Here is a 14446-nt window from a genome sequence, read left to right on the forward strand (position 1 = left end):
TGGTGGGACAACCATGGTACTTCCACAACAAACAGTAAGATGATGTGTTTTTAAAGATTGCAAGGTATCTTGTCTTGTTATTGGAAAGGCTCTCTCCTGCTTGTGCAGTGTGGGGGCAGAGGCAATGTGAGGGCTGTCCTGTCCCACGTCCAAGAGAAATGAGACACAGGACCAGGTGGATGGTTGGATTCTGGCTGACCATTGCTCTCCTCGGGCTGCTGCCAAAAGTTGCTTCTGGCTCCTCTCATGGTGATCTTCCTGGGCTGTATGTTTTGTCACAGCCCTGTCAAAGCTGGTTTATTTCCTCAGGACACTGGGGAACAAACACTCCATGGGACACACGAGCAGAGGTACGAGAGTCAAGTTAACAGCCCCTAGCACCACTTCTTACCAGCTTTGTTGTAGTTGTGACAAAAATAACACTCTTGTTTCATCATGTTTCTAAATATAAAAAAATAAAAATAAAAGGGGGGGAGGGGTGAGGTGTTAAAAAGAAGTGGTAAAAAAATCACTTCTTCTGCTTGACTTTGATATCTTGACATTGAATTTCTATCCATTAGATAAACACTCCTGCTCCTTATCTACCCAGCCTTTGTAACTCGGTGTTGTCATCCCAAGCAGAGCTCTACCACAAGTTTGGCCAACAAGAGAAAGGCAAACAGAAGATGAACTTGGAGATAGGAAATTTGGAACTACCTGTGGTGCAAACAAGGCAGTAATGCTAAATCTGGGTGGCGTTGCATGCTTTAATAATGAAGCAGCAGCAGAAGGTCCCAAAAATAAGAGCAGAAGTTGTCCCACAGCTGAGATATGTGGCACAGCTGTTGTGTCACTCTCCAGTAACAGGCTGTCCTGAGATCACACCTTTTCTCTCACGCTGTCCAAGGTGTGATTTAACTGCCCCAGGAGGATCTGATGAATTAAAAATCAGTGGTGCTTCTCCAAATAGTGGAGGATGTTGTGTGTCAAATGCTGAAAATGAACCTCAAGTGATGGCTTAGGCTTGCCAGCTGTTACCTGGGCAGACATGCCTGCCACCTGGGCTTAATACAGGATTTCAGATGTGTCTGGACAGTCATTAAAAGTCTGACTGTCTGGTTCACAGCTTGTCCTAGTGATGAAGTCTTGAGGTTTGCATCCAAACAGTCCCAATCAGAGCCTGTGTTTGGGGCTTGGTGGAGCTCTGTAGGGATGGGAGCTATGGAGGACCTCAAAATATGATGAAAGCCTGCAGATAAGGGAGGTTTCCAATAGATAAGCAGGATACTTATCTGTGGTTGCAGAACAGACAATCGCAGAAGCCAGCAGAATTTAGGATAGAAACATGTTAAATACTGGGAAAATTTGTTGCATAACGTGAAGTAACATTACACAACGCAGGGAATGGGATACACTGCTTAAAACAGAAAACGACCATATGACCTTTTAGTTTTAGTTTCTGAATGAAATCAACTGTCATTATGCAACAGTTGACCTGCCCATAAAACAGGGGAGTTGATATTTACCTACGCCCCTGGCATGCAAGTCATCAATTAATATTTGCAAGGCAGTTGGAGGACTTTGGATGAATGGCTTTGCAGGTACAGAGATATGCGTTGGAGTTTTCTCACCGTTAGACATAACACAGCAGTGAGCATGTCCGTGTGTCTGTGTACAACCACTTGGGGCCACAAACAGCTTTCCTACAGGAATGGTGTGGTTTAAAATTGGAAAAAGCATAATTCATGATTAATTATTTAACCTTACCCTACAACGCCTTATGCCTAGGAGACATTGTGGTCACACTATGGTTGCATTTGTCATATTCAAACAAACTAGGAAATAGTTTCTGTACCGGCCATGACAGGCCAGACTAGATGACCTCTATGGATCTTCTTGGCCTCAGTTTCAGTGAATCCATGCACCCTATCATAGCATGAAAATATATTTACTTAAATATGCCAGCCATACCAAACAACACTAGCTTCAGTGGTCCCTACCTCCTCCAGCTGTCTGATGCTACCAGCCTGATGCTATTTCCCAAACTCTGTTGGAAGCTTTACAGAAAAGTGATGCTGCAGGAAGAGGAAGCTGTTTGGGGCAAGGTTTGGTAGAAGGCCTCTGCCTTCAGCAGCTCCCCGTGTGACTGTCATGACCTCATTTCTTCAAAGAGCTCAGCACTCCGCCTCCAAGTTCTGGGGAAAAAACGGGCCATTCATTTGCTGTGCCTAAATGGGATTTTAACTAATCCTTGAAAATCTGGCCCAAATATTTCTTCTATAATTAAAAAAAAAAAAAAAAAAAGGAAAAAATTATAATTCTTAGATTTATAATTGTCAAGGAAATTCTGGTGTCTTTGTTATCTGAGACATACCCCTTGAGACTTCTCACATCTATATTTTGCTGAGAAGCAGTGGGAGCGTCTTTCCATATGGCTCAAGAAAACAAGGCAGTCAAAGCAAAGACAGAGAGAATTTTAGGACTGCAGTGATAACATCTTCTGCAGAGTTTATAGTGACCTTGCTGCTTTTCATTGTGACTTGGTTGACTGTTTCTTGAAAAACACAGAGTGATACAAATCAGGATTTGAGAGGGAAACAAACAGCCCATCAGTTTGAGGGAAAAAAAAAGCATGAAAGCCAGATCTTGCTGGTAGCTTGTTGATGTTTCTGTGCTCTTTCTGTAGGAAGGAGACCCTCAGCCCTCTGTGAAGGAAGGACTTGAGCCAGCAACAAATCAGGACATCCTTGTGAAGGTGTGAGAGAACATGAGCATTGGGGCTCCTCTGCCTTTGAAACCACCTTTGTGTGAGCAAGAACTGGAGCTTTCCTGCAAAGGTAGGTCTGTGCTTTGCAGAGATGAGAGCATGCAGTTTGCAGCTAAACTAGGAGATGAGTAGGTGTCTAAATTGTTTTATACGTATCCAGGTCAGGATAGGAAAAGGAGAGAGATTTTCTCCTCTGCTGCCTGTAAGATCCAGATGCAGCATCTGCAAAGCACAGGTTATGTTCACATTCAGTAGGTTCCCATCTAGCCTGGCTGAGGTCTTACTTTTTCTCTAGATGGTTCACTTCAGCTATAGCCTCCATCCTGCTTTTCTCCTCGTAGAATCACAATTTCCAAGCTGTCATCGCAGCTGCATAAAGGAAGATGCTGGCTCAGTGTGCTAAGACCACACTGAATATTTATAGCACAGAATAAAAAAGTAAAGGTGAAATGTGTAGCCCAGGACTCATGGTTCTTTCTTGTGTGCTCCTGGGAATGGAATTTTTGTCCATTGGACTTGAGCTGCTCTAAAAAGTACAGAACAAAAGCTGATCTTAAAAGTGATCCGCAAAGGAATAAATGGCAGGCGCCGTCTTTGTTATTCATGTGTGGTGCTCAAAGAGCACTTGAAATGGTTGGGATTTTCTGTGGATATGTTCTTTTTTTTTTTTTTTTTTTTTTAAATTCTGCTTGGGTTTTGGGGCATTTTGGTGTTTGTCTAAGCACTGGCTCAAGCATATGTCTCTCCTGAAATGCATTATGGCTGGCTGGGAAAACCACACGTTGGTGACATCAGGGGACACATGAGTGAAATGGGCGTAAATGGGAAAAGCTGGGTGTCTGGGGCTGTGATATCCTCTGAGAGGCAGCCTGGCTTTTGTCTCTCACTTAATTTTATTTCTGCGCCACACAATTTACACACTGAATCATGCTCAGCAGCCGTATTCACAAGCTGGCATAAATTTATTTTCATCTGCTGGCCAATTATACCAACTGCCTCAACTGTTGTTTATTTTCTTCTGTTGCATCCTCTTGAGTTACCATTAACAGTGTCCCTTTTGAGTAGAGATGGGCTTTTTGGCACTGGGGCCTGTCGGCCTGCCAAACTAATGGACCATATCTGTTATCTAACAAGTCGTAAAGGCTCCAGTTTCAGGACAGCTTGCAGTTGCTGTGGCCACCTGCAGTGCACTGGCAGGGGTTTAGGCCACTGCCCGGGTGGGACGTGTCACCCCGGCTCAAGCGTGTCCTTTGGCACGGGTCTGCTCTTGGGGGGGACACTTATGGGCTTTGCCTTGGAGAACAACAGCCTTTCTGTGGCTGACAGCCTCACCTCCCGGGGTGAGGAGGCCCCTGCACACGGCTGCTTTGGATGCTGCTCCACCAGCCGGAGAAGGACCTGGCTACAGGGAGATCCTGAGAAACCTCCGCCAAGCAAGGCTGCAGGAGGAAAGAGCCCTGCAAGGCTAGGACCCCTCCATCTGGGGAAGCTGTTAATTAAAATGAGGAATTAATCAGTCTGAAAAACAGCAAAAGGAAGGACATCTTTTACATGATGCAGCTAGAACTGACCTCTTTTGAGTAGCACCTCCTTATATTGGCTGTGCAAACCAGGTCCTACCTTTGCAAGACCCTTTGGGCATGCAGCCCCCAATTCCTTCTCCTCCAGTTCCTTCTCTTAGCTTGTAGGACATGCTGCATTTGAGCCAGCAGGGCTTTTGTGCCCTGCCCGCATGGAAACTCAGAGCCAACTCCACTCAAATCACCCCTGACTTGCAAAATACTCCAGCCCTCTGTCACTTTACTGTCTTTGTGGTCACTTGTGCCCTATTTGCTGTGGGTTGTTTACTGCCAACGTTGGAGACTCATCTGGAACTGGAAAGCTGAGCTGTCTCCTTTCTGCCCTGACAGCCGGGGTGTCCCGGTGCCAGCAGACATTACAGGGTGCTGGAGGACTACAGCCTGCTGCAGCTGAAGCAGCACCACACATAGACCAGGTGCTCATGCAGGACCTCTGAGGGGGGCTCAGACCACAGCTTGCATTTGTAGGGCTAACAGTTCAGGAGGAAAATGTCTTTCTGGTCAAAGGAGTGCCTTTGAGCCATGCTTGCTCACAGATGCTCTCCTTGTTGTACCATGGGGATGGTTTTTATGTTCACCTTTACCCCTCAGAAAAACTTTTCCAGGGCGTGGCAATGAACATGTTTTAGCTGGTTATTTTGAACAGAAGGGTGCCAGGCAGGGTGACAGTCCTTCAGGGCCAGGTTGTGGATCTTGGTGGCCAGGTGGGCCAGCAGGCTCTGTGCTGAACCAGGGAAACAGAGTTGCCTGAAGGCCTGGAGGCTTGGAGGGGAAAATGGGGAGACACCACATTTAAATGGTTTAGTCAACACGTGGTCCTCTTGGCAGACTTGGTGTGTACCCAAGCTCCTGAAAGACAGAGCTTCTGTACAGTCCACTCTGAGCTGCAGTTGTGTTTGGGTTTCAAGCCAATTCTAATTCAGAAAGATCCCAAACCAGGACCCTACATGTTTGCCTCTATTGTGGGAATGAGGACTCTGTCAATGCCACAGCAAATGCCACCTCCTTGCAAATCTGGGAGAGCCTTCCCATGACTATTTGGCAGCACGTCTAGTTTTTGTAGGCCAAAACTGTTCACACGTGAACACAGCAAGCACGCTCAGCAGCCTGGAGGTGCAAGCTCCTTGTTCCTTTTGAGTCACTTGTGTAAGAAACACCTCGCGTGGTTACTGCCGTGCAGGGCAGCTCGTCACCACACAGCGCTAGGCGATGGTGCTGCAGAGCGGCCTCATTTCTAGACGTGCTGCTGACACCACAACATCCTTGACTCCGCCAGGCCGGTGGGTTCCCTGCATCCTCTTAGGCACCACAGTTTCAGTCTGCCTTCAGTTTGAGGGCTGAGACAAAAAAGCAATGCTCTGCACGCCTCCTCCGAGAGGGTCTGCTGTCTGCTCTCAAGAGAGGGGCAGGACGTGCAGGCAAAGACAGGCCTCGTGCTGCCAAGTTCAGAGTCATTTCCTTCTCTCTGGTGCTCGAGGCTGTCTGGAGCAGAGGTTGGACTTGAGGCTCATCTGTAGCCCTCAGCAAACTTCTCATAAACAGGAAAGAGCCCCACGGGGAGGACGACAAGACAGCAATCAGTTCTGCTCTGATCTTTTGTTCTTCCCCTCCCCTTTTGTCTTAAAGCTAACAATGCCTCGCTTGATTTGTTGCACAAGAGAGCTGCCAGATGGAAAGAAAGCAATGTACTTCAAGAGCGTGGCAGTCCTCAGCGAGGCCTGCTGCTCGCAGCGCGGGATGGCCGTGGCCAGATCCTGTGTGCAGCTGAGGAAATGCCACCTACCGGGCCTGTTCCCTGCCTGCAGCGCCGGGCTTGCAAAAAAAGGCTTTGCACAGGACAGGAAAGAAAGTAGGCGCGACCACAGCTGCCGCCTGGGAGAGGGCAGCTGTGGACCTTTCCACGGCAAGACCCGCAGAAATTATTTAGGGGTGGGAGGTGGGGGTCTATAGATGACAAGGACTTTGGGTTCTGCGGCTGGAGGGTGTTCTTTCCCAGGCCTTTCAGCACAAAAGAGCAGAGGGAGCCCTGCCGGGGGGCTAGACAACATGCAGGGCGTTATCTCAGCCCTGTGACAATTTTTGTGTTTGGTTTCCTTCCGTAATATCACTGTGACAAAGGGGAGGGAAACCTTTTGTTTATCAAATGTTCTCTCCAGCTTTTTGCTGCAGCACCCCTGTGCTTGCTGGCAGCCTCCCCGAGTGCCAGAAGGTGTTCAGGAAATCCTCCCTTGTGCTAGCGAGGCTTGTCCTGCTCTGGGGGGCGATGGGCAAGAGGCTCCACAGCAGGAAGCTGCTCTCTTGAAGCAAATCTCTTAAAAATGGAAGAAAAGCACTGGTCCTTTTCTGCATGGTCTGTTCCTGTCCCTTCAAGAAGTAACCTGCCACTGTGAATATGGATGGCTTAGCAGGCAGTTTGTCCTGCAGACAGGAGGCATGGCCTAGTCATAAGGATACTCAGCTGGAGTAAGAAGTAGGAGACAGGTCTCTGCTGAATGCCCACATTTCCAGGTCTTATTCCTCTCCACTTGACTTATTTCTAGCTCCATGAGTCTTTTGTGGCTACCTGTTGGGCCAACCTCAACAGGACATGCCTTTGACCCAGTAGCAACAGTGCCCCTCTGCTTAAGTCACCTTCCTGTGATATGGGGAGTTGAATCTTTTCTAGGTGGAGAAGGAGTTCTGGTTTCTCACGTCCTGAGTGAGCTGCTGCCAGTGAGCACTACTGTGCAATGCAGCTCCTGGCAGCTATTTTCAGGTATTGTAATGCCTCAGCTGACTTTTTGTAACTCATCTTTGTCACTTGGGGTCGTACCAACAGAGGATCCTGACTCCTCTTTGGCAGCTGAAGTACCACAGAAAACAGCATGGGAGTTTCTTTCCAAAGCTCCTTCTTACCACAGCTCTCCAAGACCCCAAAAGAGGTGCGTGAGGGTTTAGATCCATTACATGCCTACAAAGCACTCAGCTGAAGACAGCCGCACTGCTAAGTTATTATAGCCCATGTGTGCCTCAGTGGGGGCGAGGTGGTTAATGACTAACTTGTAAAACTGCTTGGTGCATGGGTGAACTGAGTAGGTGTTTTCAGAAACAGCTGTGCCAGTTTCCCCTGTCAGGATGGGCTTGGGTGCTGGCCAACTTTCCTGTCACTCTCTGTTTGCAAAGCTTTGTGTGGTTGAGTTTTAGTTTCTGAAACCTGTCAGGCACCACTGAGACTCAAAAGCAGCATGTTTTTAGCATTATTTCAGAACTTGCTTGGTTTTGCAGGACTCATTATTGTGAATATCAGTGTTTTAGTACTCTGTAAGATGCAGAAGTCAACATACTAGCACATGGAAGCACCAATTTGTTACTTAAACACTAATTATACCAGAAGAAGCCCAAATCCATTTTGTTGATGCTTATCAGACTACGAGCTCTATGGTCAAGGGTCTATACATACTGAAAAGTTGGGCTTGAGTATGGGTAGGAACTACCAACTTGACTGTTTTGGCATCCTAGTTTTGAATGTCCCACATCACAGATCTTTCAGTATACTTAGCACTTTGCATGAAAGTCTCTCTAGAAAGTAGTCTTCTATTGACTGAAAATACATTTGTTCATCTATCACAGAAGCCTCTGGCAGGTCCCTGCCTCTTACAGCCACATGTGGATGCGACCTGGAGAAAGCTCTTTTCAGTCAGAGGAGCAGACTTTTATTTCACAGGACTCATTGCCTGGGAACAGTAACAGATGAGCCAGATTTTGTACACCAGCCCCAATTTGACACATGCAATATAATTTACCTATCTTCTGCTCTTGATGCTCAGACTTTGTCCCTTGAGCTACTGACCATGTTGCATCCCCTGATGCTGATATTTCTGGAGAAACTGGAGACTTCTACAATGGTTTGTTCCAATACAAAATGGGAGTTTCCACCCACTGATACTATTTATAAGCAAACAGTAATGGCATTAAACTGGAATCCCTGGTGTTCCTGATGCCACTCAAAGAATAGGTGGTTGTTACTGTCCCATTATGGGGTCTACAGGTGTGAAAGGTGCAGCTTGTTTTGAGCCATTTCTCGTTTATTCTTATCGTACCCGAGCACCTGTGAATCAGAGGTCTGTCTCTGGCTTTCTTTCCTTCTTTCAGTCTACCTCTGAAGACTAAAAGGTTGGGTTTCTGGTAGATCTTGTCATATATGTCTAATTTGGCCATCTCGGAATGAAATACCTGAAGGATCTCAGGCTGCTAATTACCCTGTCCTCTGCACATCTTAAGTGTGACATCTGGGTACACTGCTATAAATTGTGAGTAATCAAGCTTTTTACAAAGAACCTAAGCCAGGGCTGGAGGAAATTAAATATGCAGATAGAGCAGCTCCTTTCTAGTGCCACTGCATTCAGGGCCCCATCCCTCTATCAGCTTTTTTAAAGCTGGAAAGTTGATTCAGTCACTTGGCATGTAGATGCCATTCCAGGTTTCTTCATGCTACATTTTGTTATTTTGCTGTCTCCTTATTAAGAACAATGCATCCAGACTGTCTACAGTCTCCACAACTTTGGTGTGTGCAATAGATTTTATTTTGTTCTCTGCCCTTCTCCGATAATTCCTATCACTCTCTTTTTCAAAGCAACTGAACTGGAATTTTCAGACAATTACTCACAATTACTCTAATCCTTTTCCTGTGTATGGCTAGGATGAATTCTCCCACATACATTAACCTGTGTTTATTGACACTGAATTTTACCGGTGGTTTCATTGCCTGGTCACTCAGTGTCATAAGATCTTCCCACGATTATTCACATTCAGGCTTAGATCTGAAAATCCTGGATAACTTTTAGCAGCTGGTCATTTCATTGTTAATCCCTTTTCCATATCACTGTGATCGCACTAAACTGATAAACATACAGCACAAGTTCTTGGCGGACTCTCCAGAAACTTCTTCTATTATATATGTCAGAATGTGTATACTCCATATGGCTCCATTATTTATTGCTCTTATTCAATTAGTTTGAGTGTGGGGATTCTCCATCCTTGATGGTATTCAAAAGTGGAGCAGACAGCTCTGAAGTTGACCCCATTTTGAGCAGAGGCTGGAGTAGGGGTCTCCAGAGGTCCCTTCCAACCTAAATTATTCCATGACTTTAAAATTCTCCTCAAGGTTTCTCCTCAAGGGACATCAGTCCAAGGTGATGTATTAGGAGGTATCATCTGTTAAAGCCCAGTTCTAGCATCCTAAATATAGTCTGGAAATTTGCCAGACAGGTATTCTTGATTATTCTTGGCATGTTGGAACAACATGAGCCAAACAGCTCCGGAAGTGCTTTTCAAGCATTTCGTCTATGTGTTCGGTTGGTGTTTCTGGGATGTGCCTATCTTGAGAAGGAGGTTGTAAATTGATATTCTGCCACCGTCTTATCTTGGGTTGTCAGTCCATTTTTGGATCCAGTGCTTGTTATAATAAAATGATGACTGGAAAACAAAGCTCATGTCAGCCCTTACCAGCAGGGCATTCTCTTGAAGATAAAGAGCTAGAAGGCAGCATGGTAGAAACACTGAATTCTATCAGAGCCAGCAGCAAAACACTTAAATGCTGAAATAATTTAGCATTTGCTGAAAGCAAGAACTACCCATATGAAAGACACTAATCTGTCATAGACTTTAAGGCTAGAAGGGATTATGATGATCTTTCAGTCTAACCTCCTACATAATTCAGACCATGAGATATCATTTCACATTGAGCTCATAGCTTCCAAATGAGCTTGAAAAAGGCATCCACTCTTGACTGAAGTACTCACAGTGATGGGGATTCCACCCTATCTTTGGCAGATGATGGTAAGATTAGTTATCCTGACAGTTCAGAAAAATACAGTCTATTTCAGTGCTTTATTTCAGCTTTCATCCACTGGGATTTGTGATGCTTTTTGCAAGATTAAGTGTTCTTCTACTATCAGGGGAAGTTTGGCTTCCAAGAGCAATTTTGACCAACTTTCTTACCTTTTTCAGTGTGTGGTTAAAGCCCCAGTAGGACCCAGAAGAACTATTTCTGTCTGGGTTGTAGACATTTCAGATAACCTTGACCTTAGCTTGTTTCTGCTAACAGTGATCCTCTGTAAAACAGAGATAATGGTACTTCCCTCCCTCTCACAGGTGTTGGCTGGGAAGAAAATAAATAAAAATAAAAATAAAATAATTTCTCAAATGTTATAGTGGGAGGCAAATATTAAATCAGTCAGAGGTTAGAGGCTGGATATTGCATTCCAAAATAAGGTTTAGTGCAGAGATCTTATCAACTGGAAACTGAGGTCTTCTGATATTGCTACAGGATATAAGCCACATTTTCATATATAGATATTGGTGCTCTGAATCAAGAAACCACATCTGAAAACATTGGTTTACAGTAACAGTTAGTTAGACATGAAAGAGAGGAGGTATTTGGGAATAATAGGGGTTAATTGCTTCCTTTGTAAGGGACCTTGGTATAAGGTATCGTAGACCTTGTTACAAGCATTTCTCATAGGAAAAGACTTATAAAGACATAAAATCAGAAGCTAACCTATTTGATCCAGTTAATCTGCCTACTTTAAATGGGGCTTTTACTTGTAATGGTGCCAGTGGTCTCAGTTACCAGCCACACCATTTACAGTCAAAGGTTAGACCAAAATAGCTCCCCAGGTCCTTCTAATTTTCTATTTTTGTCAATGATCTACTTAAATGCTGACTACCTCCCATTTAGGACACTCAGATCAATCTAATTGGCTAAGCACCAGTTAACTGCACAGTGGCAGAGGAGTGGATCACCTCCCTATATTTAAAATGAACGTCTACATGATGTCCTTGTGGTGGGTGACTAGGGCCAGGCCTGGCACTGCCAACTGCAGAGTCATGGCTGAGGACCGAGGGAGATGCTCCACCTCTCTACAAGGCTGGTGTCTCCCATGCTGTTGTTCTCAGGTGCTCAAGACACAATATGCTATGTAGGGATGAGTCGAGATAGAGGATGATCTCTTCTCTTTGCCTCATGCTAGGGCCAGCTTGTTCGCTGAGAGCTTACCAGGGCTGGAGGCAGCTTTGCTGGTGATGGGGAACGACACATCAATGTGTGAGTGCTCTCAGCCATGTGCCAGGGAGCAGGTCTTTGCTCATAAAACAGATTTGACCTCCTTCTTAAGGTCAAGTGAGGTTTTTCCTGTTGTCCACTGTTTTCTATTACACATAAGTGATGTATGTGGCTTTATTTATCTAGTGTCCCAAATGCATGTGGAGCAGAGCTGGCATTCAAGCTCAAGCCAACAGCTCAGAAACCCATCCCCATTTTCGTACACAGGGATTGAAAGACTAAGATTGAAAGATTGAGAGGCATTTGCCTTTCTCTGCTTTCCTGTTGACAAGGTATCATAGGCAGAGCTGTCTCAAGTCTGTATGACAGAAATCATTCATCTACTATGGCAAAAACAGATATTGAATCAGAAATCTGAGCCTTCTTCCAGATTATTCTAGGGTGAAGGCTTAGGTCAGGTGCCTTATGTAGCTGCTTTAAATCATTTGCATGTTCACAAAGAGTGATTCAGCACTAACCTTCTAGGGCAACGTACAGAACAGGTTGGGTCCTGCTTTCAGAGTGGTTTTTTTTTTCTGCACATTTGTCTACATAGTGTAGACAGAAGCATTGGGTGCTCACAGCCGTGGCTTTGTTTGGAGACCACATCCAGTCCGTACAGGGTTACTTAAGAAAAAAACAGTCACAGGCCAGATGGAAGAAAGTCCTGGTAGTTGGGCCACAGCTTCCAGCCCAGGCCACAAGTGACCATGGCAAAAATTACAAATTCTTTCATGTTGTTATGCATTTAATTACATAAATGCTGGGGAACTCAAGTAACAGCCCAGGTCTCTCTTGGGGTAGTAATTACAAAGACTGCTTTGGCAGAATCATATACAGCTTGAATTGGTTGTTGATGGTTTTTCCTTTTCCTTTTTTCCTTTTCCCAATAGATTTTTATTTTTTTTCCAAAGAGAAAGGCTTTGTAAACTAAATTATAATTTCCTTTCAGAAAATTTTGAGGAAAAAATAAAAGGTCTGGCATTTTCCCACCCACCCGTCTTGGATTTCATTCAGACATGCTGTGCTCATGACAATATTTTGGCTTTGACAAATGGGAAAATTTTGGATGCCAGTGTGGAATATAGGTGTGTTTTGTCTCTTCCTTCTGCTGAGGACATGTCCTATGATTTTTTTTTGCTGATGGTGTGGTTGTCATTTTGGACTTTTGTGTATCATACTAGCAATATACCGCAGAATGTTTTAATTATCAGTGTTTGTTGCAGGCACTATGCAAACATATTGTTTCTCAGGCTTCTAAAAGCTCTGCTTCTAATACATCACAAAAGACATATATCAAAACAGATAATAGCCCCCAATCCATGCAGTGTGGGAACCCAAGCTTGTACGAAAACTAAATACCAGGTGCTTATTTTACAGCATGAACTTCTCTGGTGCTTCACTACTCACCATTTCAATGGCATTAGTGCAGTTGAAAAAGAATGGAAATTTTGGTTTTGTTTGATTATATAACATGGGGAAAACTTGTGTGGCATCACTGGTTTGAATTTAATAGCACAGGATCAGTCAATGGGCTGTTTCTTTGCTCTTTGCTAGAGCTCTGAACAGGCTGTTCCTCCTCTTCTCCTGTCTCAGGAAAGGAAAAGGATTTGCCTTCTTTCGGGAAAAAAAAAAAAAAGTGTGAATTTTGCCTCTCTTTGGGAACAGTTGGTTCCAACACAACACAGTGTGCAAATCCTGGCTCTTCCTGGGGGCATTTAGTGCACCACCTCAGCAACTTTAGTGCATTTTTCTGGCCTTCCCCATGCAGTAGTGGCTGGGTGCTCCAGCTGCCCCTGAAGTCATGGGGCGTTCTGGAGGGATGGGTGGTCTCCAGGTGAACAGGCTGCACATAAATAAATAAATAAATAAATAGCGTCCTGGAGTGTGTATCAGGTTCAGGTCACCTGGTGTGACCGGGCTGAATGGACGGGAACAGATTTCATTTAAATTTAGCAGCAGTGTTGTGGCTGGAACAGGCTGATGAGAACTTGGCACCTTCCTCCCCACCTCGCACCGTCTCCCCCCGCGGTAGGGTTGTTGGCCTCCACACAGAGCATTGCGAGCGCGTAGCCCTGGCAAGCACCCTTTAAATAACCTTTTCGCTTCTGCGGGCTGTTTTGCTGAGTCGTTTTGGTTTCTTAGCATCCACAACAACCTCTGTGTGCCAGTGCTCTATAGCAATGGAGAAGTCTCAGTCCCACACAGAATCACAGAATGGCCAAGGTTGGAAGGGACCTCTCAAGATCATCCAGTCCAGCCCCCCTGCTGAGCAGGATCACCTAAAGCGCATTGTTTAGAGTGGCCTCCAGGCAGGTTTGGGATATCTCCAAAGAAGGAGACCCCAAAACCTCTCTGGGTAGCCTGTCCCAGTGCTCTGTCACCCTCACAGTGAAGAGGTGCCCCATCATATTGAGCTGGAACCTCCTGTGCTTCAGTTTGTGCTTTTGGTTCAGCAGCCTAGATTTTTTTATTACAATTTTTCATTCTTTTTTAGTAATTTATATGGTCCTTTCCAAAGTGTATCAACATTTGGATTTGGCAATAGCACAAGGGGCTCACCTTTCATTTAAATGTAGTAAGTAATAAATAGAAGACTTCACGGCATGGTGGCTATTTGTTGTGGTTGCATTTAAGGGAACAGAATCGGGTTGCTGTTGTTGAGGGAGCAGGTTCTGATTTTCATTATTCCTTGCAGGGGAAAAATTGACTTTGTGCTGTGACCCCCCTGCCATCCCATGGGCCAGGTAGCAGATGAAGCCATGGGGCTGATCTGCCAAAGCCAGGACCTCGAGGCACCACAGGACCACTCTGTGATGAACAGAAGCTGGTCCCACCTTCACCTTCTCCTCAGTCTTTCCCTTAAAGGAGGTGACCACCTCCTTAAATGGATGCCATACAGCTCTGTGAACTTTCTTATCTCAGAGCATGTAAGGGAGCCCACTGAAAACTGTGCTGCTGTCAGCCTCCTGTCCACAGAGAAATTGTGGATTCCACTGACATTTTGCTGGAAATTTACAGAGGAAATGCTATTCCATT

At 45.2% G+C, this 14446-nt stretch overlaps 1 long non-coding RNA gene across 2 annotated transcripts in view; it reads left to right on the forward strand.

Annotated features, from left to right (window-relative positions):
* The first annotated feature begins 560 nt into the window (after positions 1 to 560).
* The window catches only part of LOC110352082 (uncharacterized), a 47223-nt gene continuing 33337 nt past the window's right edge, over positions 561 to 14446 (forward strand). The window contains exon 1 of one of the 2 annotated variants that reach the window (XR_005265644.2): positions 561 to 2816. This is a non-coding gene — a long non-coding RNA (uncharacterized lncRNA). The remainder of the gene's footprint in view (positions 2817 to 14446) is intronic. The other variant, XR_005265645.2, reaches the window with a different exon arrangement.

Source organism: Anas platyrhynchos, chromosome 4 (assembly GCF_047663525.1).
Source record: "Anas platyrhynchos isolate ZD024472 breed Pekin duck chromosome 4, IASCAAS_PekinDuck_T2T, whole genome shotgun sequence".
NCBI lineage: Eukaryota > Metazoa > Chordata > Aves > Anseriformes > Anatidae > Anas > Anas platyrhynchos.